The sequence below is a fragment of the Mauremys reevesii genome, linkage group 2, assembly GCF_016161935.1.
Source record: "Mauremys reevesii isolate NIE-2019 linkage group 2, ASM1616193v1, whole genome shotgun sequence".
Taxonomy (NCBI): Eukaryota; Metazoa; Chordata; order Testudines; family Geoemydidae; genus Mauremys; species Mauremys reevesii.
The window spans coordinates 152,823,275-152,850,663 of NC_052624.1; the positions used below are offsets into that span (position 1 = coordinate 152,823,275).

The 27,389-nt window shown below is 52.0% G+C and overlaps 1 long non-coding RNA gene across 2 annotated transcripts; it reads right to left on the bottom strand.

The window, feature by feature from the left end:
- Positions 1–839: 839 nt before the first annotated feature.
- On the bottom strand, positions 840–8,662 carry LOC120398454. Of its 2 annotated transcripts, XR_005594432.1 has the most exons (4): positions 8,509–8,662; positions 7,706–7,842; positions 2,787–3,364; positions 840–1,790 (listed from the first exon to the last, which is right to left on the bottom strand). It is a non-coding gene; the product is annotated as an uncharacterized LOC120398454 (long non-coding RNA). The 2 variants fall into 2 exon arrangements; XR_005594431.1 differs by having other exon boundaries at positions 840–3,364.
- Between the last annotated feature and the right edge of the window lie 18,727 nt (positions 8,663–27,389).

Genomic DNA, 27,389 nt, shown 5'->3' on the forward strand with positions numbered 1-27,389 from the left:
AGGTTCCCCACATCTGAGGGTCTGTAACTAACTAAGCCCCATGGCAAGGCAGCAGCACCCCCCGCTCTAGTGTCCCCCACCCCGCATGATGCGGAGCCGGGGGAGCGCTCCAGGCGGGGCACCAGCAGCCCGGCCCCGGGGGTGGGGGGGCTGGTTACCTTCCCTTCCCGTCCATCAGACGCCGGGCCCTGCAGCGCGGCCGGGCCGGGCCGGGAGCAGCTCTCGCTCGGAGGCCCGGCGGGGCACGCGCCGCTCCGGCTCCTTCCTGGCTCTGGATGCTGGAGCAGCCGCCGCTCTCCCGCGCGGGAGCCGCTTCCGGGTTTGTACCTCGCCGGCGCCTCCCCATTGGCCGGGGAGGCGCCCAATGGGACGCGGTTCCCAAATGCGCATGCGCCCGGGGCGTGGTGGAAGACCGCGCAGATAGCAGAGCGCCGCGTCACGTTCCACCACCTGCGCCTCGGCGCTACAGCCACCGCTCCCAGCCCAGGAGCTTATGGTGCTGGGAACCCGGCGCAGGAGCCAAGCGCTGCGCAGACACGCGCCCCCCCCAACAAAAGCGGACGGGGTCAGAGGCCGCAGGCTAGAAATAACCAAGCCTCTGTCCCCTCATTTTATGACCCTCCCTTGATGTGACACCCCAAGGTGGAGATGGGTACAGCGCCAGCTGCGGGTTGCACTGTAGACAAATGGGAGGATATTTTCTTACACACCAAGAGGAGGGCTCCTCCACAGACCAGCGCCTGCACCCTCACATTCCCCCCCCCCCCCGGGGGCTGGAGGTACCTCATTACCACCACCACCTCGGTTAGCCTGAGGAAGTCCGGTACACACCCACTCCAGTGCCCATGAACACATCCCCAGTACAACACTTGCTCTTAGCCATAAGGAGAGCTGGTTTGTAAGATTCAACTCAGGCCCCCAACACTTGGCTTCAGCACAGGGGCTGAGATTACAGAAAATGAGAATAAAATTATCAACAAAGCACACAGTTTAATAAGAATGTTGGAACCAAGTCATTACCTAAGCAACCAAAATCATAGCACCCTTTCTAGACACAAAACAATCCAGTTAACCTCCTCGCTGAAGATGTTTCTCTCACCCCCAGTCTGCTGCGGGGTTTTCGACCAAGGCTGCCTGCGACCCAGGCCGTCCATTCACTTGCTAGGTGCAGGATGAAGGGGTGCCTTCTGTATATAGCCTGACATTCATTGTCTTTAGTCTAAGGCAGGATAATTCCCCAGGGCTTGTTTTTGCCTGCCTGCTCTTTTTCTGTAGAGTTCACATCTCTTCATTACATAGACTTTGTATGTAAACAGACATGCATTCTGTTATTTTACGCTACATTTACATCCAAACAGACACATCCACCTTACACATTTTCCAGTATATATATATATACACACACACACACACACACAACTCCTTACATAGTATCTGTACAACATTGGACCACAATATTAATGACTAGCATGTCCCCGGCATTCAGGTGAGGCCTCACCTGAGATGCTTTGGAAGAACCAGAATGTTCATAGCAAACAGGTGGTTTCTGTACACACACACACCCTTGCCAGTTGCCATTAACATCTTGTGTCACGGACACCAGACTGGTGGCAGAGACTCAACGCAGGGATTTGTGACTAGCCACTGAGTCCTTCGGTAACCCATCAAACAAGTAACCCCCCTGGTCCCAGGAGGTAGATTGCTCTGTGTTGTAACCAGAAGGCAGGCCGAACTGAACGCCCAGGCAATGCAAAGGAGGTAATCCACATGTTGCGATAGTACCGCTTAGCCTGTGACATAAGCAGATCGGTCACTTGTCAAAAATCCAAATACATTTCTATTTTGCCCCAGTACAAATTACAACGGTAACTTCTGGGGTCAGTACCTGGAATGCTAGTATCCAAAACAAGGAGAATGAAAGGTATAGAACAAGTTACTCCTGAGGACATTCTGCACCAAAAAAATACAAATTCTGTACATATTTTAAAAATCTGCATAATTCATTTGTCAAATAAATGTAGAGGCTCCAGCATGGCATTGGGGAGCACAGGTCACTGGCTTCATAGAGGTGGGAGCAGCGGTGACGCTGCAACAACCCTGACACAGCGCAAGGACAGAGCCTGGCCCAGAAACAGCCCAGAGCCCTGCCCCTCCTTGCCAGGTGCATCAGCTGTGGGCAGGCAGGCTCAGCAAGGCAGGGTCCAAGTCTAGCAGGACTTAGTGTGGGGGGATCCAGCTGTGGGTTGAGAGGGTTCTGGGTGGGGCAATCTGGGTGCAGGCGGCTCAGTGGCAGATCCAGCTGTGGGGGGGCACCTAGATGCACAGGGGCTTGTTGGAGGGTTCAACAGTAATGGGAGACTCTGGGGGGGGGGCAGAGTGTCCCGGTGAATGTGGTTGGGGCTCAGCAGAAGTGGGGGTCTGGGTGTGGGGATGCTGGGTAAGTGGGGTTCATCAGGGGATTTGAGTGCAGGGGGTGAGGCTTGGCGGAAAGGTCTGGGTATGAGGAGGCCTGGGGTTGGGCACAGGGGAAGCAGCTCCCTCTACAGCAATCCCTGCCCCTGCAGCTGAAGAGCGATGAGTGCAGGGGTGGTGGGATGTGCACATGGCACTTCCTACAGCTGGGGGAGAAATCTGGACATGGGTCTGACACGACCCCAGATGCCGTGCAGGGGAAGAGGAAGTCCCATCCTCCCCAACCCAGATGGGACTAGCAGCTGAGCCCGGCACATGGTAGGAGCTACTAGCCAGGTCTTCCCCAGTCCCGTCCCCTGGTCCACAAGATTTACCTCTCTGCCGACTGCCCTGGACACTAAAACGTACTGCTGGGAAGGCTGCACAATCGCTCTTGCGGCTTTCTTATCAAAAAGTCATTTTTCTGTGGGGAAACAAAGAAATTTGCAAGGGACATAAATTCTGAGCGCACACAGGGCTGCAGAATTCCCCCAGGAGTAATGAGTTGAAGAATTATAACCAGTTGATGGGCTGGATTTTAGTGACACGAAGAGTTTTATAACTTGTACAATCATCCTAGAACTACACAACCTCCCCTGCAATGTGGGGTGCCTCACAATGCCTTGCTGCCGTGGCTCCCAAGCAGGACCGCTCACTGCCAAATGACTTGGGGGTCACACCCTGAACGTCCGTGTATCGCCACAGCCATGGTCCAGCGAGTCAGAAAGAAAACACCGGCCACACTCTGGCTTCCGGCAGCCTCGATTGCTACATCTGCAGTGATCCCGACGCGCTCCTGGTCTTCCCCGCAGAAAGGTCTGTTCCTCACTGTCCAGATATATTCGATCCGTTGCCTCTGTGAGGGCATCAAGCTACAACACCTTAAATGGAGTTCCCCACACGATTCACGACACTGGATGAATTGTGATTAAAGAACAAAACAAGTTTATTTCACTACAAGGAGAGATTTTTTTAAAAGTACAAGTTATAGTCAGAAATGGTTACAAGACAATCATAAAACGCTTCTTAGTTCTCAACTTAAACTAGACCTGGTTCAAGGTGAAATTCTTACCACAGATTTTCAGTAGCATTGCTGACCAAATTACAGGGCAGGATCTGCTCCTGAGGTCCAGTGGCTGTTTTCTTTTGTCCGCTTAGGTGAAAGAGAGAGATGGACAAGAATAGAGAATTTGGGATGTTTTTGCCCCCCTTTTATAGCTCAGTCACCCTTTGGAAACCATGTTCCTGGGCGTGACCCCTGGTTAAAAGCTCTTTCCAGCCGAGAGCAAGGAGACACAGAGTTTGGTGGGGGAAATTTGCCAAGATCAGATCTGTGTGTTCCTGTCCTGCTTCCTTGCCAAAGAATGACCACTTGATCAGGGCCGGATTAACTCTCCTGTGGGCCCAGGGCTATTAGATTTTTGTGGGGCCCCTGAGGGTTTGGAGTGGGGGAGTGAGTCCAGGGTTGGGGCAGGGGATCGGGGTGCAGGCTCCAGCCGGGAGACGCTTACCTCAGGCAGCTCCTGGGGTACCCAGCCAATGGGAGCTGCGGATCCAGCACTGGGGGATTCCCTGAACGCCCCTTACCTGGATGCTGCAAGGGCACATTGGCGAGCCGGCGCTCGCAGCTCCAGGCCTGAATGGGGGCGCTGAGGCTCGGGGACTGGTGTCCGGCCCGCGGCACAGAGACTTACCGCAGGCCAGATGAAAAGAAGCAGTGGGCTGCATCTGGCTGGCGGGCCTGCAGGGCCCCCCCCCCCAGCCTAAAGCCCCTGCATTAATTCAGCCCTGCACGTGATAGGTGATGGGAATCTCCATCTCTGGAGATTTAAGAGTAGGTTAGATAAATGTCTATCAGGGATGGTCTAGACAGTATTTGGTCCTGCCATGAGGGCAGGGGACTGGACTCGATGACCTCTCGAGGTCCCTTCCAGTCCTAGAATCTATGAATCTATGACACCTGCCTGGGGTATCAACTTGTCTTTTGTGTTTGAGAAACAGGTTTGCCCACTCCCCCGACATCTCCGGTAAACACACAGTATTGATTTCAGCTTATTTTCAGAACTTTACATATAATGTCGCTATGTACATTTTACCGTGATATGATTGACTGGCAAGTTTTACTTGTCACATGATACCTCAAGCAGGCATATTTTGCACAAAGATTTTTACAATAGTGTGTCAGATGTGAATACAGAGGTGCGTTCTGTCTCGGTATCTTATTGAACTTTTCTTCCTGTACTATGCCATTATTGACTTTCCGCAATAAACCTGACCGATATTGGTTATTTGAGCTCTTCTATATATTTCATAATAAACCAAAGCGTAGCCAAGCAATTGACGCTATCATTTATCGACACTGCCCACCAGCCGCATAGGCTGTTAATTATAAGCGGGTTCCTTCTTTAAAAAGCTCATCACGAATAGACCAGACCCTGGCACCTCTTAAAGAAGCCGGCCACCCTGGGACATTGGCCTTAAATGGTCAGTACATTTACTGCTGAAGTAAACACGGTCTTTGCTACTCCCCACCCCCTTGCCCTTAAATAAGGGCCGCCCTCTCCTCTGGCATTTGATACCGCTTTGAAGGGAAGGAGATATGCCTTGGTCTCAGCGTCTCTCTTCATGCAGAATTATTTCTGTGAACTAAAAACACCCCCAAAGGTCTGGAAATACTGACAGGGTTACAAACTTCTTGTGACAATTCAGCAAAGCGCCCTGGTCCCTGAATGGTTCATGGAGAGACCAGGCTATACAGTGGTCAATGGTGCGCCAATTAGACCCGTGAAACCAGAATGACCCAATGGGGAGAGAGGGGTAGGGGGATATCTGGTCTGAAGTGGAGTCAGTGGGGTTACACAGCAGGAATCAAAAGCAGAATCCAGCCTAGAGTCAAACAGCTGTTGGGCTTTCTGAGGGAGCAACCCCTCACTGCACCCTTTAACCTTGTCCGCTCTAGTGACTCCAGCAGTAATACCATCGAGGTGGGATGTGCTCTTCTGGTGATGTGTCTCCTACTCCCCTGGCACAATAGGGCACTGATATGAGAGCAGCAATGAGAAAAACTTGGTGTAGGGGGTGAGGACAGCGACAGCCAGGAGGCAGCGCAGCTGGGCCGCTTGGGATTGTTGTCGTGTGGGCTACAGTGGCACGGACCAAAAACAGGGCCCAGTTATGGCATGGGCATCATTAGCAGTATTATGGTAGCACATAGAAGCCCCAAACCAAGATGGAGACCCTATGACATGCACATTATCAGCAGCACCTGAGGGTGGGGGCCATTAGGAAGTTCACATTATCAGCAGCACTACAATAGCACCTATGGGCTCCCCTTTTTTATAGTGCCTGGGGGGCACCCGTCCCTGAACAAAGTGCACATTATCCAGGGACATGCGCAGAATTTAACTATGACCCCTTTGGGGGGGGGCACTGTGCTTCCTTTCCCCCCGCTCTGCCGCTCTGGCAGGGGCTTGCTCTTCCCTGCCTCTCTTCCCCCCCTCCCCGGCTCCAGCAGGAGCTCGCTCTCCCCACCACTGCAGCCTCAGGGCTGGAGGAGTTCAGTGTCCCCGACAATTATTGGGGAGGGGGAGTGCCTCCGCATGTCCCCCCTTTTGCACGCCCCACCGTTGTCAAACCACCTGGGAGGTGACCCAGTATGAAGTACGCATTATCAGCGGCGTTATAGTAACAGCTTCCCCTTTTTATAGCGCACATTGTCAGCAGCATTATGGTAGCACCAGGGAGCGGAAGGGGAATTATGAGGTACACATGATCAGCAACATTACGGTAACTCCTCTGGCCCCCATGGTTTGCTGTTACGTGGGACTGTGCTGAACTATTTCCATCTGGCACAATCCAAGTTACTCACGGTGAACACACAGAGTCCTGTTCCTCGAGGGAATCACACCACCCAGCCCCTTTCATTGCTCCGAAACCCAAGCCTGCCTCTCCGGCCCGCCCCATGCCCAAAGGAGCTGTTTCTCTGCTTCCTTCCAGGGGCCTGGCTTTCTTTACTGTCTGCCAACTTTCTGCCCAGAACGCAGCCTGTCCCTCAGCCTCTGCATCTACAACCAGTCCCAGAGATACCCGAGCTTCTGATCGGCTGTGCCATGCACCCCGGCGTCTCGGGTGGCGGCTCCCCATTGCTCACAGCTATCTCTACACAAAGCGGCATTTAATTGCTCCTTCCCCTTAGCTAGAAAGAAAAGCTCTTCACACACTCAGGTCTGTGATTGATCTATAGACAAAAAGCCATTATCACCTTCCAGCATAACCACAGTTCATGGCCACATATTCTGGAATGGGTATGAATCCTCATACCTCTGGGATGGGGCACAGGGGCTTTTTATACAGGGACCAGGGCCGGTGCAAGGATGTTCTGCGCCCTAGGCAAAACTTCCACCTTGCACCCTCCCCCGTCCCCAAGCCCCCACCCTGAGACACCCCACAGCAACTCCCCATCCGCCCTGAGGCTCCCCATCCGCAGGCCCCACCCTGAGGCACCCCCGCACCACTCCAGCTCACCCCTGCTCCGCCTCCACCCCGAGCACACCATTGCTGCTTCATTTCTCCCAGGCTTGCAGCACCTAAGTTGATTGGCCGCAAGCCTGAGAGGCCGGAGAAGTGAAGCAGCTCACCCCGCCCCGCCACCTCCCCAAGCCCCCCCTAGCTGCTTCACTTCTCCCGCCTCCCAGGCTTGCGATGCCAATCAGCTTAGGCACCACAAGCCTGAGAGGTGGGAGAAGTGAAGCAGTCACGGTGTGCTTGGGGAGGAGGCAGGGCAGGGGTGAGCTGAGGCGGGGAGGTCCCCTGCCTGCCCCCCCACCACCACCACTTACTTGCTGCAGGCAGCCGTCCCCATGCTCCCCTGCCCCAGCTCCCTCCACCTAAATGCCGGTGACGGCCAGGGCGGCCAAAGATCCAGCCGCCACAGTCGCTGCTGAAGAAAATGCCGCCCCACCCCCCAAAATCCTAGCGCTCTCACCCAAATGGTTGCACCGGCCCTGACAGGGACCTTCCTTGCCTGGTGCTGAGATGCAGCCACATCTGGGGTGGGAAGCGGGGGCTGTTTATACAGGGAGCCCCGTGGGCACTCCGGTTTATAATCTAACCCTCTGGGAACTACACAGCAGGCAAAGCAAGAGGAGTTTAATCACAGTAACTTTTACCCTCAACACACACAAGAGTCACAGATATTCAGATAAAACAAGCAAAGCCCATCTGGCTCCCCCACCCCCTCCCTGTCTCCGCTCACCTCCCAGTCTTGCTTTTAGGGGCTTGAGAGTCCACAGGGTAGTCCTCCTGCTGGCATTGTCAGGCCATGGTCAGCTGATGTACCAGGCCTTGTATTTCCAGGAGCTACTGAGACATTTTAATCTGGAATCCTAGGTCCTATTTGGGACAGACAGAGCAGGACAACTACAATGCTCAGGGGAAACCGCCCATGACTCTTCCCAGTGGTGAGCTGGAGCAGGTTCCCATAGGTTCCCAAGAACCGGTTGCTAAAATTAGACCTCCGTGGAGAACCGGTTGTTAAAGGGCCAGGGAGTGGGCAAAGAACTCTGGTCCGCAGGCCGGACCATCCTGTTGCTCCCAGGATTTCCAGCTGGGAAGGCTGAGGCTCCCCCTGCCCTTCCCCCGCTTCCTCCCAGCTGCAGCGGGGCCAGCCGCCGGCACCAGCTGGGTAGCTCAGCTGAGCTCCTGAGTCGTCCTGCTGCTTTGAGCTGCCGGCAAGGTAAGGGGGCTGCAAGCTCTAGGGTTGCTGGGGGGGCAAGTGGGGCAATTTGCCCCAGGCCCTGCAGGGGCCCCCAGCCCCCAGGTATGTCTTCCCCAGCCCCTCCCCTACTTCCCCCCTTAAATCAGAACTTTTTATAGGGAACCAGTTGTTAAGATTTTGGCAGCTCATCACTGACTCTTCCCAGAGGAGACTGGAAGAGTTTGGCTTGTTTGGCCTAAAAAGAAGGGAGTGGTTGCTCCCTGTAGGTACACCAGGGAAGGGGAAGAGCCAGTGAAGCTAAAGGACAATGCTGGCTCCAAAGCCAAGGGGAATAAACTCACCAGGGCTCAGCTGAGGCTGGAAATGAGAAGACTGTTTCCACCCACCAGCGGAGGGAGAGGGTCTGGAAAACCCCAAACTAGCTGCAAGCTGGAGCAGTTTCTGAAGGGGATTCTCTGTCATAGCCCTCCCCATAAGAGGGAGCCCGGCCTAGAGCTGGCCCTTAAGTAAACTTCCGGGCCCTGCTTTACCCACTGATCAGCTGCAGCTGCTGAAACTCCCTGTCCACCTGGAGATCAGCCTGGCTCCTCCTCCTACCAAGGCATCCACAGCTGATGATGATTGTGGTGTCAGCTCTTACAATGAGCTGCCCTGGGTCTCTGCTGACAGCTCAAGGTTCTCATAGATCTCAAAGCCTGGGATCATGTCATCTGGCCCCCTGCCTGACCCAGGCCCTGAATTAATCCCTGCTGGAACCAGAGCAGATCTCTTAGGAAAACATCCCATCTTGATTTAAATCTGGCCAGAGCTGGAGAATGCACCACAGCTCATGGGGGGGAGCTGTAAACCAGGATGCCTGCGCTCTATCCCCAGCACTGGGAGGGGATTGGGGTCTAGTCGGAGGCTAGAAGCCAGGACTCCCACGGCATGGACGGGGGTGGAGGTGGAGAGAAGAGGGGATTTAGCACAGCCCAGGCTGTTCTCTCTCCTTAAGGTCCTGGGATCTGCCAGTCAAAAGGACCTATGTTCCAGCCACCTACTCAGCAATAAGCCAGATCGCTGCCCCTCTCTACCCCCCCCCCCATGCCCTCAGACTGGGCACTGACCCACAAGGCCCTCTCCTGCTTGCCTGAGGTGTCCCCTGCTATAATACTCTCCCACCCTGCTCCTGTTCTTGTTCAGGATGCACATTGCCCGGGCCACCTTCAAGGTCTGGGCCTTCAGTGCACGCTGCTTTGGAGAGGCCAAGTGGCCAATGCGTGGGTGATAAGAGCACTGATTGAGGCACTTGCTGGGGGATGGTTCTGAGTGCGGCCTGGCTCCACGGGGCAGGGAGGGGGTGTTTAGGGACCAGCCTGGCTCTGGAGGGGTGGGTCTGTCATGGGCTCTGCCCGGAGAGCAGGTGCTGATGAGGCCAGTGCGGTATCTGGCTGCCCACGCCCCACTGCTCAGCGTGCGTCTCTACAGAGCCTGGTGCTCTGTGACGTTGCCATGGTGCAGCCGGACGGAGACACCACAGGAGAGGCTGTCCTGGCCCTAGCGAAGGAACTGAGCGGGAACCGGGCCCAGCCAGGATGCCCAGGTTCTACCCCTGGTTCTCAAATGGGGATGGGGCTCGTGCAGTGGGTCTCAAACTTTTGTCCCGGTGACCCTGTCACTTAGCAAGCCTCCAAGTTTAACCCCCTTGTAAGTTAAAAACACTTTTTTATATATTTAACACTATTATACGTGCCGGAGGCGAAGCGGGGTTTGGGGTGGAGGCTGGCAGCTCGCGACCCCCCATGCAATAACCTTGCAATCCTCTGAGGGGTCCCGACCCCCAGTTTGAGAACCCCTGGTCTAGTGGCCCAGAGAGCAGGGGAGCTGGGTGCTATCCCTGGCTCGGGTGGGGAAAGGCAGGGGCTGAATGAGGTGACGTTCACAGCTCTTTCCCTGGGCAGGTACAACCTGTGCCGTCGCTACGCCCAGTTGGGGAGCCAGAGACTTGGGTACAGAACCTACAAGAAGCAGATAATCTTTGTATATCAGTAAATTTCCTCCCAAGCACCCCTCAGTGTCAGGGTGATGTGTCCCATGCCCTGCCTCCTTGAGCCAGCCAGGATCCCTGCTTGGATTGGAGCTGGTGTCCACTACAGAGGAAAGGCCCCCATGTCCCATTTCCCTCCCCACACACACTCCCGAGCCAACCGGTCTGCCTCCCTGCCCTGGGGCTGGATCGGAGCTAACACCTATGCAGACCATCATGCTCTGGGCTGGCTGTGACCCCGCTCTCCTGGAAGGTCAGACATGGTGTCGGTCACCAAGTGGTGCCAGTTCAGGTATGAGGAGGCCGGAGAAGCTGGGGACTTTGCCAAGAGGCCCTTTGCTGCCAGATTCCAGGCATCCAGCACAAGTGGGACCCCGGTGACCTCCCTGCTGCCCTCCTCAGTGCCCCCTGGTGCCTCTGCCGCTTCCCCATCCCATCCCATCCAGCAATGCCCTAGTGCCTTCTCCCTTCCCCAGACCCCCTCCACACCTAACTACTTCTCCTCCTAGTACCTTCAAACCCCAAGTGTCCCCTCCACCATTATAACTCCCTCAGCTTGTTTCTCTTCCACTCCACCAAGCCCCCTCATCCTCCCTAATCCCCCATGGCCCCTTTCCCCTCCACCCTTTGTGACCCCTCCCATGCCCTCTTCACTATGATCTCCCTGACACACACACCCCATGTTCCTGCAGTCCCAGGCCCCACAGGGATGGAATGGGACCCAGGCGTCAGGGAGGATGCTGCAATGGCAGAACCACAGTGCTGCTAGGCCAGGGGTGGGCAGGGCTGCCCGGGGGGGAGGGGCAAGTGGGGCAATTTGCCCCAGGCTCCGGGCCCTGCAGGGGCCCCCATGAGAGTTTCTTGGGGCCTCTGGAGCAGGGTCCTTCACTTGCTCCGGGGGCCCTGGAAAACTCTCACGGGGCCCGGGCCCCCGGAGCATCTTCTGCAGCAATTCGGCGTCAGGGGGTCCTTCCGCTCCAGGATCCGCCACCAAAGTGCCGGGTCTTCGGCGGCAATTCGGCGGTGGGGGAAGACCCCAGGCCCCCTGAATCCTCTGGGCCGCCCTGGGGGTGGGGAGGGGGGTGCAGCAAGGGAAACAGACCCAGCCACCCAGGTGTCCAAGGCAGCTCTCCTGGGAGAGGGATAACAGTGCTGCCAGCCCCGTGGGGCGGGAATGTGATCCAGAATCCAGGACAGCTACGCAGGGGCTCTGTAGCTCTGGGGGTGGGGGGGAAAGAATGAATGGGACCCAGACATCTGGACTGACTCCTTTAGGGGCTCTGCAGCTCCCAGACCTTGGGAGTGGGGGTGGTAGGGAACGGGACCCATGCGTCCAGGCTCCCGTCTCTCTCTGTGTCCCCCCAGAACATGATGGTGCTGAGAGACCTGAATCAGGGTGGGGGGTCTGCAGCCCATCCAGAATGTGCGGAGACCCTGGTTTCCTCTGGCTGATCGGTGACGGTGCTGACACCACGATCACAGTCCTGACCCACTGCAGCTATGACAGGTAACCGGGGGCCAGCACGGGGGCAGGGGCGCAGTCCCAGGGGAGGGCCGGAGGACTGGGGGAATGAGCATAGGGCTGGGAGGAGTGGGGGGTCTCAGCCTGGGATGTGGAAAGAACTGGCTCCCAGCCCTGGGTGGGAGAAGGCAGAGAAGTGGATCAAAGCACGCTGATGTGGGGGGAAGGGAACTGACTCCAAGATGGAGGAGGGGCTCCCCAGGGTGGGTGGGGGTCCCAGCACAAGGGGTGGAAGAAGTGGGGCAAAGAGAGCCCCAGGCAGAGAGGAGTGGGTGGGGAACAATAGAGGAGTGCAGTGGTCTCAGGCCCCCGCAGTTTATAGGTTAACCCATGTGGGCAGGTATTGCAGGGACTTGGTGGGTCTCTACTCCCAAAGCAGATGGCAGGAGCCGATCTCCAGCCCAGCAGCTCCCACACCCCCAGCCAGTTTGCTCCCCGGGGATACACAGACGGGAATGGAAAACTAGGGGTTTGGGTTCAAGGAGGCAGGAGAGGCTTGTCAGATTAATCTAAATTGACCTTGTAATCATGATATCCACTCAGTGCACACCTAATCTTCTTTCTCTCTTGCTCTCTTTCTAGCAACTCTAAAGACAAAAGGGACAAGACCACAGAAGCACCAAAGAAATGGCAGGAAAAGAGAAGGGAAGAAAAAGGCCAGGAGAAAGGATGGAGACACACTGCATGCATGCCCCCCGCTACCCTGTAATGAGGGCTTGGGTCTTAAACACTTGTTTCAGTGGGTAGAAGGATCTCCCTGTAAATAGTGATCAAGGTCCTTCGCCTCCAAACAAATGATTTGGGTATCTATTACATATCTGTAGCTTAAGGACCATGATTAAATATGGGCTCAGGTCTCTTTCTATTTCACACCTTTGGAACCTAATCTTTTAAATGCCCTGTGTGATTGACCTCTCCCTGCAACAAGGGTTCAGTTCCCGCCCCCACCGAGATGGAGTAGCCTCCCACTGAGCTGGAGGTAGGGTAATCAGATATCCCGATTTTATAGGGACAGTCCCGATTTTTGGGTCTTTTTCTTATATAGGCTCCTATTACCCCCACCCTCTGTCCCGATTTTTCACATTTGCAGTTTGGTCACCCTAGCTGGACAGGGAGGGACCACTCTCTGATTCCTGATGGGCGGAGCCAGGCTGAGCTCACCCCTCCTGCAGGAAGCTAAGGGGGTGGGGCAGGTGGGACAGGAAGTATAAAAGGTGGCGCCACTAACATAGCTTGGCCTGAGTCAGGGAAGGGAGTAGATATTACTAAAGTTTGTGCTGTTTAAGGATGAGCTTAACCTAGGTGAAGAACTGCTGGGATTGCTGCTTGCTGTGTATCCTGAGAAGATGGAGGATGACCCTGAACTGCAGGTACTTTATGGTGGGAGAGTAGGAAGTAGCTTAGGGACAATTGAGTATAGTTCAGGTTTGTGGCTGCTAGTCAGTGTGTTTTGGTTGGCTCCCTGCTGATCCAGTCATGCAACACTGTCCAGTTGGGGACCTGGTGGAGTAGGGTGGGCTTGGGTCCCCCCCTATGCCTGGCTGCTAACCCTACCTGGGGTGGCAGTACTTAAGCTCAGAAGCCTGAGTTTGGCTGATGGTGTCAGGATGCTAAATACTAGACTACTTAAGGGCCTGACCTCTTTGAGACAGGTGGGACAGTGTAGTCTAATGAAGGACCTGACTTCTAACTTCTGGTAAGGGGTGGTGTCCCAGGGGTGTAGTGAGGTGGAGTCCCTTCCCACTGAGCTGGAAAAGGAGTGACCCTGCCAACCCACAATCCCCCTAATCTAGCTTCTTGGTCTTGGGTCTCAGGTAACTACTGAGTGAAATGACCCCTGGCTACTGAGGGAATGTAGGTCTCTCCTTTTCCCCACTCTTGGCCCTGGCCCTTTTGTCATGCCTCTTCTCTAATCCCTACCTTTTTAGAAGGGTTTGGGTCACCTTTCCCATACTTATTCTGTCCTGGGTTGCTTTGATGTGCCAAGCAAAATAATAGACCTTACACTGGGTTTACAGGGCATAATGCTCTTAATCTCAAAATAGTGCAGCCTTTTTGTGGCTTCGGGGCCATTGCTGCCTTTCTGCTGGCCAAGAAATGCATGGGTACAGGGGCACAACTATTATTCACAAATATATTTTTGAGACATGCTTCAGCTATAATACTGGTTTGTTATCAATAAAATCATTGACTTATAAACTATCTTGCCTGGGACCATTTTGGGATGGACCAGTGTGGGGCCTGGCTGGAGGAGGAAAAGTTGAAGGAGTCTGGTAGGGGGTTGGGGTATGACCATGCTGTGGCTTCAGCCCTGTAGTTCACAATCACAAAGATGTAGCAATGCTTGACACAAATCCGGGGAGACTGTGCATGGTACTTCAGATGCCCTAGGTATTAAAATCTGGAATGGATCACCAGAGCAAGAGGCAATATTAGTGGGGAGGTGGAGGTATGATCTGGGAGTTCAACTCCACCAGTAAGGGGTTGTGAGACCCTTGTCCTGAAGCTCTGGGGGCCTTAAAAGCTATGCTTGCAACCTGGACACTAATGGCTAGCAAACAAGCATGCAAGTCACCAGAGGTGCTGACTTCTGCTGGTGCTGGTGGGTGCTCAATTCTACCCCTGCCTCCACCCCTTCCCCAAAGTCCCTGGCCCTGCCGCTTCCCTTGAGCATGCTGTGTTCCTGCTCTTTCTCCCCCCTGCTGCCAGAGCTTGTTACTCTGTGAAACAGCTGTTTTGCAGTGGCAAGCACTAGGAGGAGAAGTGGGGATGTGGTGCACTCGGTGATGGTGAGCTGAGCTGGGGAGGGGCATGGGTGCCAACTTATATGGGCTCTTGGAGCTAAAGCCCCAGGAATATTCATAATCAGGGGCTCTGCTCCACCAATATTTGGAGCTAGATTTTCCCCCCTCCCCGGAGTTTCCCTGCCTGAATGTAAAGAGAGCGCACAGCACATCTCTCTCTCTCTCTCTCTCTCTCTCTCCTTTGCTGCTGCTGCCGGTAGCCTAAGGGCTGCAGCATTAGCATAAGAGGAATGTGCTAACTACTTCTGAAGCACTCAGGAGGGGGAGGGGAGTGGAGGGGGCCTCCCCTCCCCTCTCCTGCCCCTACCTGGAGGAGACACAAACGGGCCAGGAGACAGACATCATTCACCTATCACCTTAGCAGCTGCTGGGGCTTCTGTGAGTGTTTGACCCTATGATTCCCCCCCTGTCCCAGCCCCTACTCCTACCCCCAGTGAGGCACAGCAGGCTGCACAGGGGAGGCAGGAAGCCACATGTGAAGGCAATGCCCCTCCCCCAGCACCCACCAACCCACCCGCCACAGGAGGGATGGGAGAGGGAGGCTTCCTAGACCCGAGCAGCTGGGGCTTGGGTGAATTTTATGACACCCTGCTCCCCCACCCCATAGCCAGCCACCACCCTGCCTACCCCACTTCTGCCCCATGCTGGGCAAGGGGCAGCCCCATCCACAGTGAAGTTATGGTGAGGGGCAGCAACATGGAAGGCCACCTGTGCCCCCCACCCAGTACCCATCATAGGGGAGGGGAGTGAGCTTTCTGGACCTGAGAGGGGCTCTAGGAGCATGTGCAGAGTGTGTGTGCCATGGGGGGCAGGAGGGGTCCCTCCCCTGGAGCTTGCTGCTGCCAGTGGTGGTGATGGGGAGTCCTCTCTGGCCCTAGCCCTGGGGCAGCCTGTCTGCACCCCAAGTTCCTCATCCTCAGCCCTGCCTCACCCCAAAGCCTGCACCCCCCAGCACCAAGCACACTCCTGCACTGTGAACCCCTCATCCCCAGCCCCACCCCAGAACCCTCACCTGAGGGGAAAAACATGCAACTTAAATTTGGTGGTCAGTTTGGAGTATCATTGTATTTAGCACAATATTTGATTATTTTACACCCTTCAAAGTATGTAACTGGTCGTATACAGGTGTTTTCTCTGAATACTGTCTGTGTGCCTCAGTTTCCCTAATGCATTTCTTAAGGCTCTAGATGGTGGGATAAGGGGGTGTGATTGTTGTAAAGCCCTAGAGGGCCAGTGTGATGCCGTCTGCACAGAGAATAGCTGCAACCCTGCCTCCAGGCAACTGATGGCCTGGGCCACTCTCCTGCAAGGTGCCAACTGAAGGTGTTGGAGAACAAAGATCAGGTGGCCTCCTAATGCTTGGAAAAGAGACAAAGGCCAGAGGAGGGAGTGTCAGTGCCTGTGCAGACTTCTGGGAAGCGCATGGTGTGGAAGGGGATGCTGGGATGCTTTGGAACAACTCCATACAAAGCCAGTCAGGACTCTGGGGGAGCCTCCTCTCTGAGCATACGGTCTCCAGGACAAGAAGCTTACACCTTCCTGGGTCTGACCTTGGAGCATTCAGCATGCCCTTCCACACTGTGCACTTTCCGCAGTGAGTCTGCCCAGGCAGGTCCTGGGGCAACCAGAGGTCCCTGCACCCCAACTCCGCAGTCAGATGTGACTCTCAGCCAGACAGTAAAACAGAAGGTTTATTAGATGACAGGGATACAGTCTAAAACAGACTTTGTAAGTACAGAAAACAGGACCCCTCAGTCAGGTCCATCTTGGGGGGGGGGGGGATCCCAGACCCAAGTTCTGGGCCTCTCCTGATTTCCCCAGCCAGCTCCAAACTGACACTCCCTCATCTGGCCTTTGTGTCTCTTCCGGACAAGGAGGCCACCTGATCTTTGTCCCCAACACCGTCAGTTGGCACTTTGCAGGGGAAACTGAGGCACCCACACAATATTCAGAGAAAACATTAAGAACATTCCCACTTTGTCACAACAGGTGCAACAAAATTTAATACTGTATATTAGGTATTAATAGGCAAGTGCTGCTTCTGACTTTCCACTTTTAATTGACCCTTGTAATCTTGTGGTGCTGACGCATTGTAGCTTCATTTTATATCAGTTTACAGGGTGAGAGCGCGGGGGGGGTACCATTTTGGGCCCCACCAAAAATTATACGAACCTGCCGCCTATGGGGAGGGGAGCTTAGCTGCCAGTGGATGCCCACTAACTTTCCCCATGGGTGCTCACCCATGGAGTCAGTGCCTCTGCAGGTCATCCCCTAGCTTCCACTGCCAATTTATTACTTAGACACCTGAATTTCCTCCAAACCAGCTGCCAATGTGACAATCAGCCAAGGTTCCTGGAATTGTGAATTAGTATGTTACCACTCTCCCTCTCAGCAAGTGAGTTTTTTCCACTGCTAAGGTGCAACAGCTCCCTGATGTACCCATTTGTCCTGTTAGGAAACTCTTCAGGACTCTGCCTGTCCAAACCTTGCCTTGCCACAAACGAACAAATCCATACTCATCACTTCCCCAGAACTGTTTTCCCTGCAGTGGCCTGCCTTCTCTTGGAACACTCACTGAAATTAAGCTTGTTGCTCCTTTAAAGAGATGGTAGCAATAGCTTATTAATTGTGGTTAATAACTCTAAATGTAATCACAGCACTGAATTGCTTTATAGTAACTGAAATAAGTGCACTAAAGACTAGGTCAGAGGTTTAAGTGACTCCAAGTATGAGGAGTAAAGCTAGAAAGGGTGACAAATGAGTAAATGTGCTTCTAGGACAAACGTCAGCAACTTAAAATCTTCCCCAAAGCAGGTTTCTCAACTGCATTCACTTCCCAGAGACCTCAACCTCATTGGTTGAAGGAGGTCTAATTTTTTTAGACCAGGCTCCTTGAGTCCCCTAAATATGGGTAACGCCAATGTCTTTTTGCACCTGTGATGGGTTTACTCCACATACAGGACCTCAGAGGATTGACTTACGCCAGGCAGGCCCAATTAAGCAGCAAATAGGGGAGAGATTTAGGCTAAGAAATCACTAATTGGAAGCAAGTCCCTGCCTGTGGGGGACCCGTTGGGGCTTACATAAATCTAAGACTGGCAACAGAAAGATGGCTGCAGGTGAATAGTATAAAGCATATCTGATTATCCATAATTCCTAATAGTGCTAATACATTGAGATAGACATTTCTAAATATCAGGCTTTTATAAGAGACCTCACTCAAGTGATTTGGCTCAATGCTGTTGGCTGTAAAAGCTGGGAACTCTATTTAGGAAGAATCAATTTTCACCTTATTTTATACAATTTCAGACAGAACTATCATCACTGATAGCATCTAGACACTTCTTCCAGGCAAACAGAGAAAATCAAACTGGTAAATGGGCCCATGTTACCATGCTCTGAGGCACCAGGAAGTCCTTCCACAATAGTTGTGACTGTAGATTGTCATGGACTCGCAGGGGCGAAAGAAAATGCAGGCCTGTTATTTACCAGGCTGCACGTGGCAACAAACTATATTGGTAAGGGATGCAAGGAGAGTATGGGTCACAATGCAAATTGCGCGCACACACACACTAAAATTAATCAATTTAAAGTTTTATTGGGGATAATTACAAGGGGCAAGGGAGGAGTGTATGATTAGCTAATAGAGTTAATGAAACTTAAAACACACAATGACTAAAATATCTACTAACAATATTTATAAACAAAGATGCAGCATTTAGTAATAACTGATACTTACAAATACAAACCAACGCATAACGACCGGCAAACATAGAAGCTCTGTTTGAAACACGTGAGCTGAGAGAGAGGCTTCAAGGTGATCAGGCTCGGTTATGGGTGTACACAGGATTCGTTTTTCTTTCTCCTCTCCCTGCCTGCACATGGCAGGCAGGCCCAAAGTACCAACTATGACATCATAGAAATGTCATAGGGGACGGGGCCCAAAACCTGTTTGTGTTCATTTCTGATTGGCACAAGTAAAGTTTACACCAAGTAGGGGAGCAGGTGCCTTAAAGTCTGGCTTCGCCCCCAAAAGGTGAGGAAATGCATATTGTTTTAGAATGCGTTCAACACTGAATGACAAAAGAAGAGGCCAGGGCAATACTGGTATGGGCAAGTTTTACAGGATGCAGACAGGAACTCATCTCAACAGTGACCTCACCTGGTCCTCTAGTCCTGTCCTTTACTTTCAGGTCCAGTGTCTTCTCCAGTTTGGGTCCATGTTCACTTAGGTCTTGTATACCTTTGTGCATTACAGATGAAGTAATCTTTATCCACTTGTCTTTTTAATACCTAAAACCCAAGGAGTTGATGTAACTAGTATATTATAAACTAGGGAAATCCAACCTACATAGAGCTACTATAAGCTGGGTGCATAATGGCTTGGAAAATGATTCCCAGAGTAATCAGTGCCTCAGTCATGCTGGAAGGGCATAACAAGTGGGGTCCTGTAGGGACTGGTTCTGCTAAATATCTTCAATGATTTAGATAATGGCAGAGTACACTTATAAAGCTTGTGGATGATACTAAGGTTGGGGGGTTGCAAGTCCTTTGGCGGATAGGATTAAGATTCAAAATGATTGGAACAAACTGGAGAAATAGCCTGAAGTAAATAGGATGAGATTCAATAAGGACAAATGCAAAGTACTCAACATAGGCAGGAACAATCAGTTGCCCACATACCAAATGGGAAATGACTGCCTAGGAAGCAGTACTGTGGAAAGGGATCTGGGTGTCAATGTCATAGTGGATCACAAGCTAAATGAGTCAGTGTAACGGAGTAGCAAAAAAGCCATCTTTGGGGACTCTTAAGAGCAGGTTGGACAAACACCTGTCAGAGATGGTCTAGATCATACCTAGTCCTGCCATGAGAGAGCTAGTCCAGTCCCCTGCACTCAAGACCCCTTCCCGTTCTGATTCTGGATATGCATGCTTCAATTACCCAAATTCTGCATTTTTTCCTGCTGGTTTTCCAGTTTGTCATGTCACTTTATGCCCCCTTGCTGAGGGTCTTTCCAGAAAAAGGACTCTTGCTTTGTCTTTACCTCAGAACGTGTAGCACATTGTTACTGTCAGCAGTAATGTAAATTTGAGCCATCTGCTAATTAAGTAGTTTTTAAAAACAAAGAGGCATTGGCTCATGTTTCTTTACTGATTCACTGTCTAATTACAAATCTTTAAAATAGAGCTGACAAAGCTTTCAATTTGACCATTTAGCAATCCTTCATTTTTATGTCTGTACACGTTATCCTTATCTACTTGGGCACAGTAGTTTGGAGATCACACTAACTCTCTAATACCAACATTAATCTTTAAATATGACTTTCATTCAAAGTCCAGTTTCTTTGTGAATCATTGCCAAGAAACTTGCTTATAAATTTTCCTGATGCAGTTTTGGGAGTGTCACTGTTGGGGCCTTGATATTGAGTTGCTTTTAATGGTACCCCAACAATATAGTGCCAAGAGGGTTTTTCTTTGAATGGTCTCTCTTCAGGTATTTATAGCTCACCCCATAACCATCCATGGCAGTTGTTCACCTCTTGCCAACCACTCCAACAGCCATGTGCCACAAATCATTAAGGGATTTAATTGGCTGGGGTTCTTGAGCTGTGCTAGAGATGTTAAGGGGGCTTTTGTGCCTGTCTTGTGGCCTAACCCCCCCACACCCACAACAAACCATGTGGATGAAGGTTTTAGTGCCTGGAAAAAATACATGAAGCATGACTTTAACAATGGGCTAAGTGGGATTCTAATTGCTTCTAACCACTTTTCTCGTGGTTTATGATGGGTGGGGAACCCTTTCTAGCAGGAGGGGGCCACTGATGCACATTAAAAAAATCAATCCTGGGCTACACATGGCCCAGGGAGCAGGCAGGTGGAGGCTCAGGGCTTCCCCTAGGGTCTGCAGTGGGGCCAGAAACACAGTGGAGGGGACTGTGACAGTCTATATCCAGAGTCCACAAACTGTGGCACATGTGCTAAAGACAGCAAGTGAGCAACTTTTAATGGCACGCTGCTGCGTGCCAGGGTCCTGCTAAGCCTGCGGCCGGCCTGGAGTTCTGTTCACCCAGGCCAGCAGTGGGCTGAGCGGGCTGGCAGCAGCGTGCTATTAAAGCCCGGCCTACTCTTCTCTGCCCCCTGCCCACTGCTCTCTCCTGTGGGGGTAGAGGGCAGAAGTTTGGTCCTGCTGGCTCCTGCTGCAGGGCAGGCTCCACTAGCAGCCAAGCTCCCCACTCCCCTGCCTCTTCCTTGAGTGTGCTGGGTTCCTGCCCCCCCTCCTCTCCCTCCCTGCCACTGAACAGCTGATGGCCCTTGTGAGGGAGGGGGAGAAGCAGAACCGCAGTGCACTTGCTGCTCCGGGAGGAGGTGGAGAAGAGGTGTGGGGTGGGGTCTTGCAGAAGGGGGTGGAATCAGGACAGATTCCCTCCCCCCAACACCATGAGCAGCTCAGGGCTGGGGAGACCCCCATGAGCTGAGCCCATGGCCCCTGACCCCTGCACCTCCCACAACCCCAGCCTTGACTCTGGCACCCACACACATACTTAGCCCCCCCACTCCACGCCCTGATTCCTGCAGCCTCCCATGCCCTGACTCTTGCACCCCCCACCCTGAGCATCAAATGGAAGCTCCTGCACTCCACCATTCCCACCTGCACCCCTCACACCAAATGGGAGCTGCCCAGGTAAGCACTCCACACCCAAACCTCCTGCCTGAACCCGGAGTCCCCTCCCTCATTCTAGCTCCTGGCCAGACCCTGCACCCCAACCCCCATCCTGCTCCTTCACCCCCAGCCCTGCGCTCAGTGCACTCCCACCCTCAGCTGAGAGAAATGAAGAGAATGGGCTACAACCAAGGAGATGGTAGGTACCCACTCTGTGGGCAGGGCCAGGACCCCAGGCTGGCAGCCAGAACCCTGGACTCCAGCTGGCAGGAACCAGCAGACAGAACCCTAGACTAGCAGCAGGTTGAGCCATTCAGCCCGCTGCCAGTCTGGGGTCCCGGCTGCCAGCACCGTTCAGCCTGCTGCCAGTCTGGGGTTCTGGCTGCCGGCCCCTTACCAGCCAGGGTCCCAGCCACAGGCCCCATTCAGCCCACCGCCAGCCTAGGTGAACGGCACCCCAGGCTGGCAGCAGGCTGAGTGGGCCAGTGGTGTAAGATCAGCATTTTAAATGAAGCTTCTTAAACATTTTGAAAACCTTGTTTACTTTACATACAATATATTAGTTATATAATATATAGACTTACAGAGCAAGACCTTCTAAAAACATTAAAATGTATGACTGGCACACGAAACCTTAAATTAAAGTGAATAAATGAAGACTTGGCACACCACTTCTGAAAGGTTGCCAACCCCTGGGCTAGACAAAGTACATAGCCCGTAACTCTACATCTATGCACTAAAGCCTGGTCTACACTATGCGTTTAAACCGGTTTTAGGAGCATTAAACTGATTTAACACCACACCTGTCCACACTAAGAGGCCCCTTATATCAATTTTAATGGCTCTTTAAATCTGTTTCTGTACTCCTCCCCGACAAGAGGAGTAGCGCTAATATCGGGATTAACATATCAGAATAGGGTTAGTGTGGCTGCAAATCGACGGTATTGTCGTCTGGGCAGTATCCCACAGGTCACCACTGTGACCGCTCTGGACAGCATTCTGAACTCTGATGCACTGGCCAGGTAGACAGGAAAAGCCCCGCGAACTTTTGAAATTCATTTCCTGCTTCCCCAGCGTGGAGAGCTCATCAGCACAGGTGACCACGCACAGCTCATCTGCACAGGTAACAATGTAGTCTCCTGAGAATCGAAAGAGCCCCAGCATGGACTGCACGGGAGGTACTGGATCTGATCACTATATGGGGAGAGGATTCAGTGCTAACAGAACTGCATTCAAAAAGACAAAATGAAAAAGTATTTGAGAGAGAATTGCAAGGTCTATGACAGATAAAGGCCACACCAGGGACTCTCTGCAGTGCAGAGTGAAAGTTAAGGAGCTCAGACAAGCCTACCAGAAAACCAAAGAAGCAAACGGAAGGTCCGGGGCAGGGCTAAAAACATGCCGCTTCTACTCTGAGCTGCATGCAATTTTAGGGGGCTGCGCCACAAGTACCCCACCCCTGTCCGTGGATTCCGAGGTGGGGGTTGTAATCTCAGCCATGGCTGAGGATTATGCGGACGGGGAAGATGAAGAGGAGGATGAGCTAGCAGAGAGCACACAGCACTCCGTGAGCCCCAACAGCCAGGAGCTTTTTCTCACCCTGACAGAATTACCCTCACAAGCCACTACCCCAGACAATGAAGCCATGGAAGGGACCTCTGGTGAGTGTACATTTGCAAATATCAAACATTGTTTTTTAAGCAAGCATTTTTAATGATTGATTTTGCCCTGAGGACGTGGGATGCATTCGCAGACAGTATAGTTACTTAGAAAAGTAGGACACTTTACCACGCCATGCATGTAGCAAGTAATCAGGTATCATTGCATGGCAAAGCATAGCTGCATATGGTCCCAGTGATTGCTGGCATTCAAGAAGCATCCGTTCTTTATCTCGCTGTGTTATCCTCAGCAAAGTGATATCGTTCAGGGTAACCTGGTTGAAAATCAGGAATTTAAGTAAGGGGGATGGCCATTTTCCTACTGGATTCGTGGACTGCAGCACCTTTTAAAAAAAAAAAAAAAAAAATTCTTTCCTGCACATAGCCAAGTGGGGGAGGGGAGGAGTGAAATGCCAATCTTTTTCATGTTTGGTCAGCGGGGATCTTCCCCAAGCTACCAGCCACGCAGTGGGGGGGAGGGTGGGGGAGAAGGGTGTTGATTAGCAGGGAGCTAGCATGGTATTAGCCATGCGTTGGGGGGGAGGGGTAAATCACTGCAGAAGCCGAAAGACAGTGGCTTACCATGGCCGCATGCAAGCTGAATTCTGATGCCTGGACCTGTCTGTGATATCTGTAACCCCAGAGCTGCAGGCACTCAGTATTAAGATGAAAAATGTGACCTTGCAGGAAATCACATGTGCTATGTAAGGTGAATAGTGCTGTTCACTGTGAAAGAGTATAACCATTGTTCTGTAAAATGCATCTTTTTAAATACTTCTCTCCCTCATGCAGCTGCAAATTTTTCAAGCCTCCCTACTCCATCCCAAAGGCTAGCCCAGATAAGGCAGAGGAAAAAAGATGCAAGATGAAATGTTCTCGGATATTATGGCAGTTACACGCAAGGAAAGAGCTCATCTGAATGAGTGGAAGGACATGGTATCAAATTACAGGAAAGATGCCAGTGAACGTGAGGACAGGAGAGAGACACGAGATAAGAGGTGGTGGCAGGAAGACCAGCAGGAAAATCAGCGGTGGTGGGATGCAACTCTGGGGCTGCTGCATGATCAAACTGACATGCTCCAGCGTCTAGTGGAGCTTCAGGAACAGCAGCAGGATCAGAGTGCCACTGCAGCCCCTGTATAACCACCCTCACCATGTTCCACATCCTCCTCACCCAGACATGTAAGAACACGTGGGGGGAGGCTCCATGCACCTGCCCACTCCACCCCCGTGGACAGCCCAACCAGAAGGCTGTCATTACTGTGAAATTTTTTTACTGGCCTTCTCCATCCCTCCTATCCTCCTCCCAAACCACACCCTTACTTCTCTCCCTCTTTTTATAATGAATTAATAAAGAATTCATGATTTTTAAACTATAGTGACTTTATTTGCATAAGTAAGCTGTACTCAAAGGGGGAGGGTGAGTTGCTTACAGGGAATGAGTCAATCAAGGGGGGGGGGTGTTCATCAAACACAGCAGTCACACCCTACCCTGGCCATTGATGAAGCTCATTTTCAAAGCTTCTCTGATGCGCACCGCTTCCTGGTGTGCTCTTCTAATCTCCCTGGTGTCTGGCTGCGCATAATCAGCGGCCAGGTGATTTGCCTCAGCCTCCCACCCCGCCATAAAGGTCTCCCCCTTACACTCACAGATTGTGGAGAACACAGCAAGCAGCAATAACAATGGGGACATTGGTTTGGCTGAGGTCTGAGCGAGTCAGTAATGTGCGCCAGCGCGCCTTTAAACGGCCAAAGGCACATTCCACCACCATTCTGCACTTGCTCAGCCTGTAGTTGAACAGATCCTGACCACTGTCCAGGCTGCCTGTGTATGGCTTCATGAGCCATGGCATCAAGGGGTAGGCTGGGTCCCCCAGGATAACGACAGGCATTTCAACATCCCCAACTGTTTTCTGGTCTGGGAAGTAATTCCCTTGCTGCAGCCGTTTAAACAGAGTAGTGCTTCTGAATACACGAGTGTCATGAACCCTCCCTGGCCATCCCACGTGGATGTTGGTGAAACATCCCTTGTGATCCACCAGTGCTTGCAGCACCATTGAAAAGTACCCCTTCCGGTTTATGTACTGGGTGCCCTGGTGCTCCGGTGCCAAGATAGGGATATGGGTTCCATCTATCACGTCGCCCCCCCCCAGTTAGGGAATCGCAGAGCAGCAAAGCCATCCAATATGGCCTGCATGTTTCCCAGAGTCACAACCTTTCGTAGCAGCAGCTTAGTGATTGCTTTGGCTACTTGCATCACAGCAGCCCCCACAGTAGATTTTTCCAACTCCAAATTGATTCCCGACTGACCAGTAGCTTCTGGCGTTGCAAGCTTCCACAGGGCTATTGCCACTTGCTTCTCTACTGTGAGGGCTGCTCTCATCTTGGTATTATGGCATTTCAGGGCAGGGGCAAGCAAGTCAAAAAGTTCCATGAAAGTACCCTTACACATGTGAAAGTTTTGCAGCCACTGGGAATCGTCCCACACCTGCAACACAATGCGGTCCCACCAGTCAGTGCTTGTTTCCCAGGCCCAAAATTGGTGTTCAATGGATAGAATCTGCCCCATTACCATCAGGATCTCCAAAGCGCAGGGGCCCGCGGTTTGAGAGAATTCTGTGTCTACGTCCTCATCACTGTCATCACTGCGCTGCCGTATCTGCCGCCTCCTCACCTCAGATTGAAGGTCCTGGTTCACCATGTACTGCATGAGAGTGCGCAAGGTGTTTAAAACATGCACAATTGCAGTATTGAGCTGAGCAGGGTCCATGCTTGCTGTGTTAGGGCGTCTGCACAGTTCACAAAGCAAAAAAGGCATGAAACAGTTGTCTGCTGCTTTCAGGGAGGGAGGGAGGGGTGAGGCTGTACCCAGAACCACCCACGACAATGATTTTTGCCCCATCAGGCACTGGGATCTCAACCTGGAAATTCCAAGGGGCAGGGGAGGCTGCAGGAACTATGGGATAGCTATGGAATAGCTACCCACAGTGCAACGCTCCAGAAGTCAACACTAGCCTCGGACCGTGGACACACACCACCGATTTAATGTGTTTAGTGTGGCCACGCGCACTCAATTTTATACAATCTGCTTTGCTAAACCGGTTTATGTAAAATCAGAATAATCCCATAGTGTAGATGTACCCTGAGGCTCAGAGCCCTGGTCAACTGAGACAAGCTTGTGGAGCTCAAACTTGGGGCAGGGGGAGATATAAAATTGTAGTGCAGATGCTCAGGCTGGAGCCTGGCCTCTGAGACCCTCCCACTGCAATGTCTGAGCCCGAACTCCAGTGGGAGCCTGAATGCCTTCCTAAACTGACACAAAGAATGTCTACATTGCAATAAAACAGAGGACATGTTTATGCTGGGCCCAGGCTGCGTGGCTCTACGATTGCCATGTAGACAATGTGATCAGATGCCTACTCTTAGTAGAAGCAGGGGACAAAGCCAACACCACATGTGATCTTACAAGTGTAATCTAATATCTCATTGAAAGGTGAAAGGGTCAGAAAGAGTTAATTAACTCAGACTGACCTGACCCATGGTCAAACTTTAGAGACTGGCTAGGAAGATATGTAAATGAATAGAGCTTTGAAATGCATGTCTGCGTAGTTAGAAATAGAAGGGTAGGTGTTTGCTCAGATCTTGTGATGTAAGCAAACAAGTCTTGTCTATTGCTATAGCTTTGATTCAAAGATCAAAAAGGGAATAGTAACATTTAGGAAGATACTTGAGTGAAATAGTATTATTGTGTATATGTCTCTTTGTAGATTGCGGTAACCTGTATCTGAGCTGTTTAATGGATAAATTACCCTGTGCTAATTGCCAGGATGTTTGGGAGAAAAAGTTAAGCCTATTGTTTTCTCAGGCCAAAAGGCTGCTGGAAATGTATAAGAACCTTGGGACACAATCCTTCTTCATCTCAGATCTGCTTTGGGTTTCAAGAGGGGGAAACCTTAAGCCACAAGGACTGAGATCCCCAGTCACTGGAGTCACCCTGAATATGGACACTGGACTATAACCTACGGACTATGTCTAAAAGGACTTTTGGCAACTACAAACACATCTCTGCTTTGTATCTGAACCTCAAGAATTGAATTCGTCTGTACGTATGTTGATCTTTTAACCAACACACACTTTTTTTCTTTTTAAATTTTTTAGCTTAATAAGAATTGGCTCTAAGCATGTATTTTGGGTAAGATCTAAGTTAAATTTGACCTGGGTCTGGGGCGTGGTCCTTTGGGATCAGGAGAAACTTTCTTTTATATGATAAGATTTTCAGTAATCCTCATCATATCTGACGTGTGTCTGGATGGAGGCCTGAGGCTGGGTACTTTAAGGGAATTGCATTGTTCGGACTTCTGAGTAACCAGTGAGGCAATATAGAAGTTATGTGCTGGTTTGGTAAATCTAAGTATTGACTATCCACCAGCTTTTGGGGTTTGTCTGCCCTGCTCTGTTTGCAGTTCACCCTAATTGTGTGACCTCAGCTGGCTCCCACGGGCAGCACCGTCACACCCCAGTAAGATGCTAGCTGGCACTACATTATTAGAG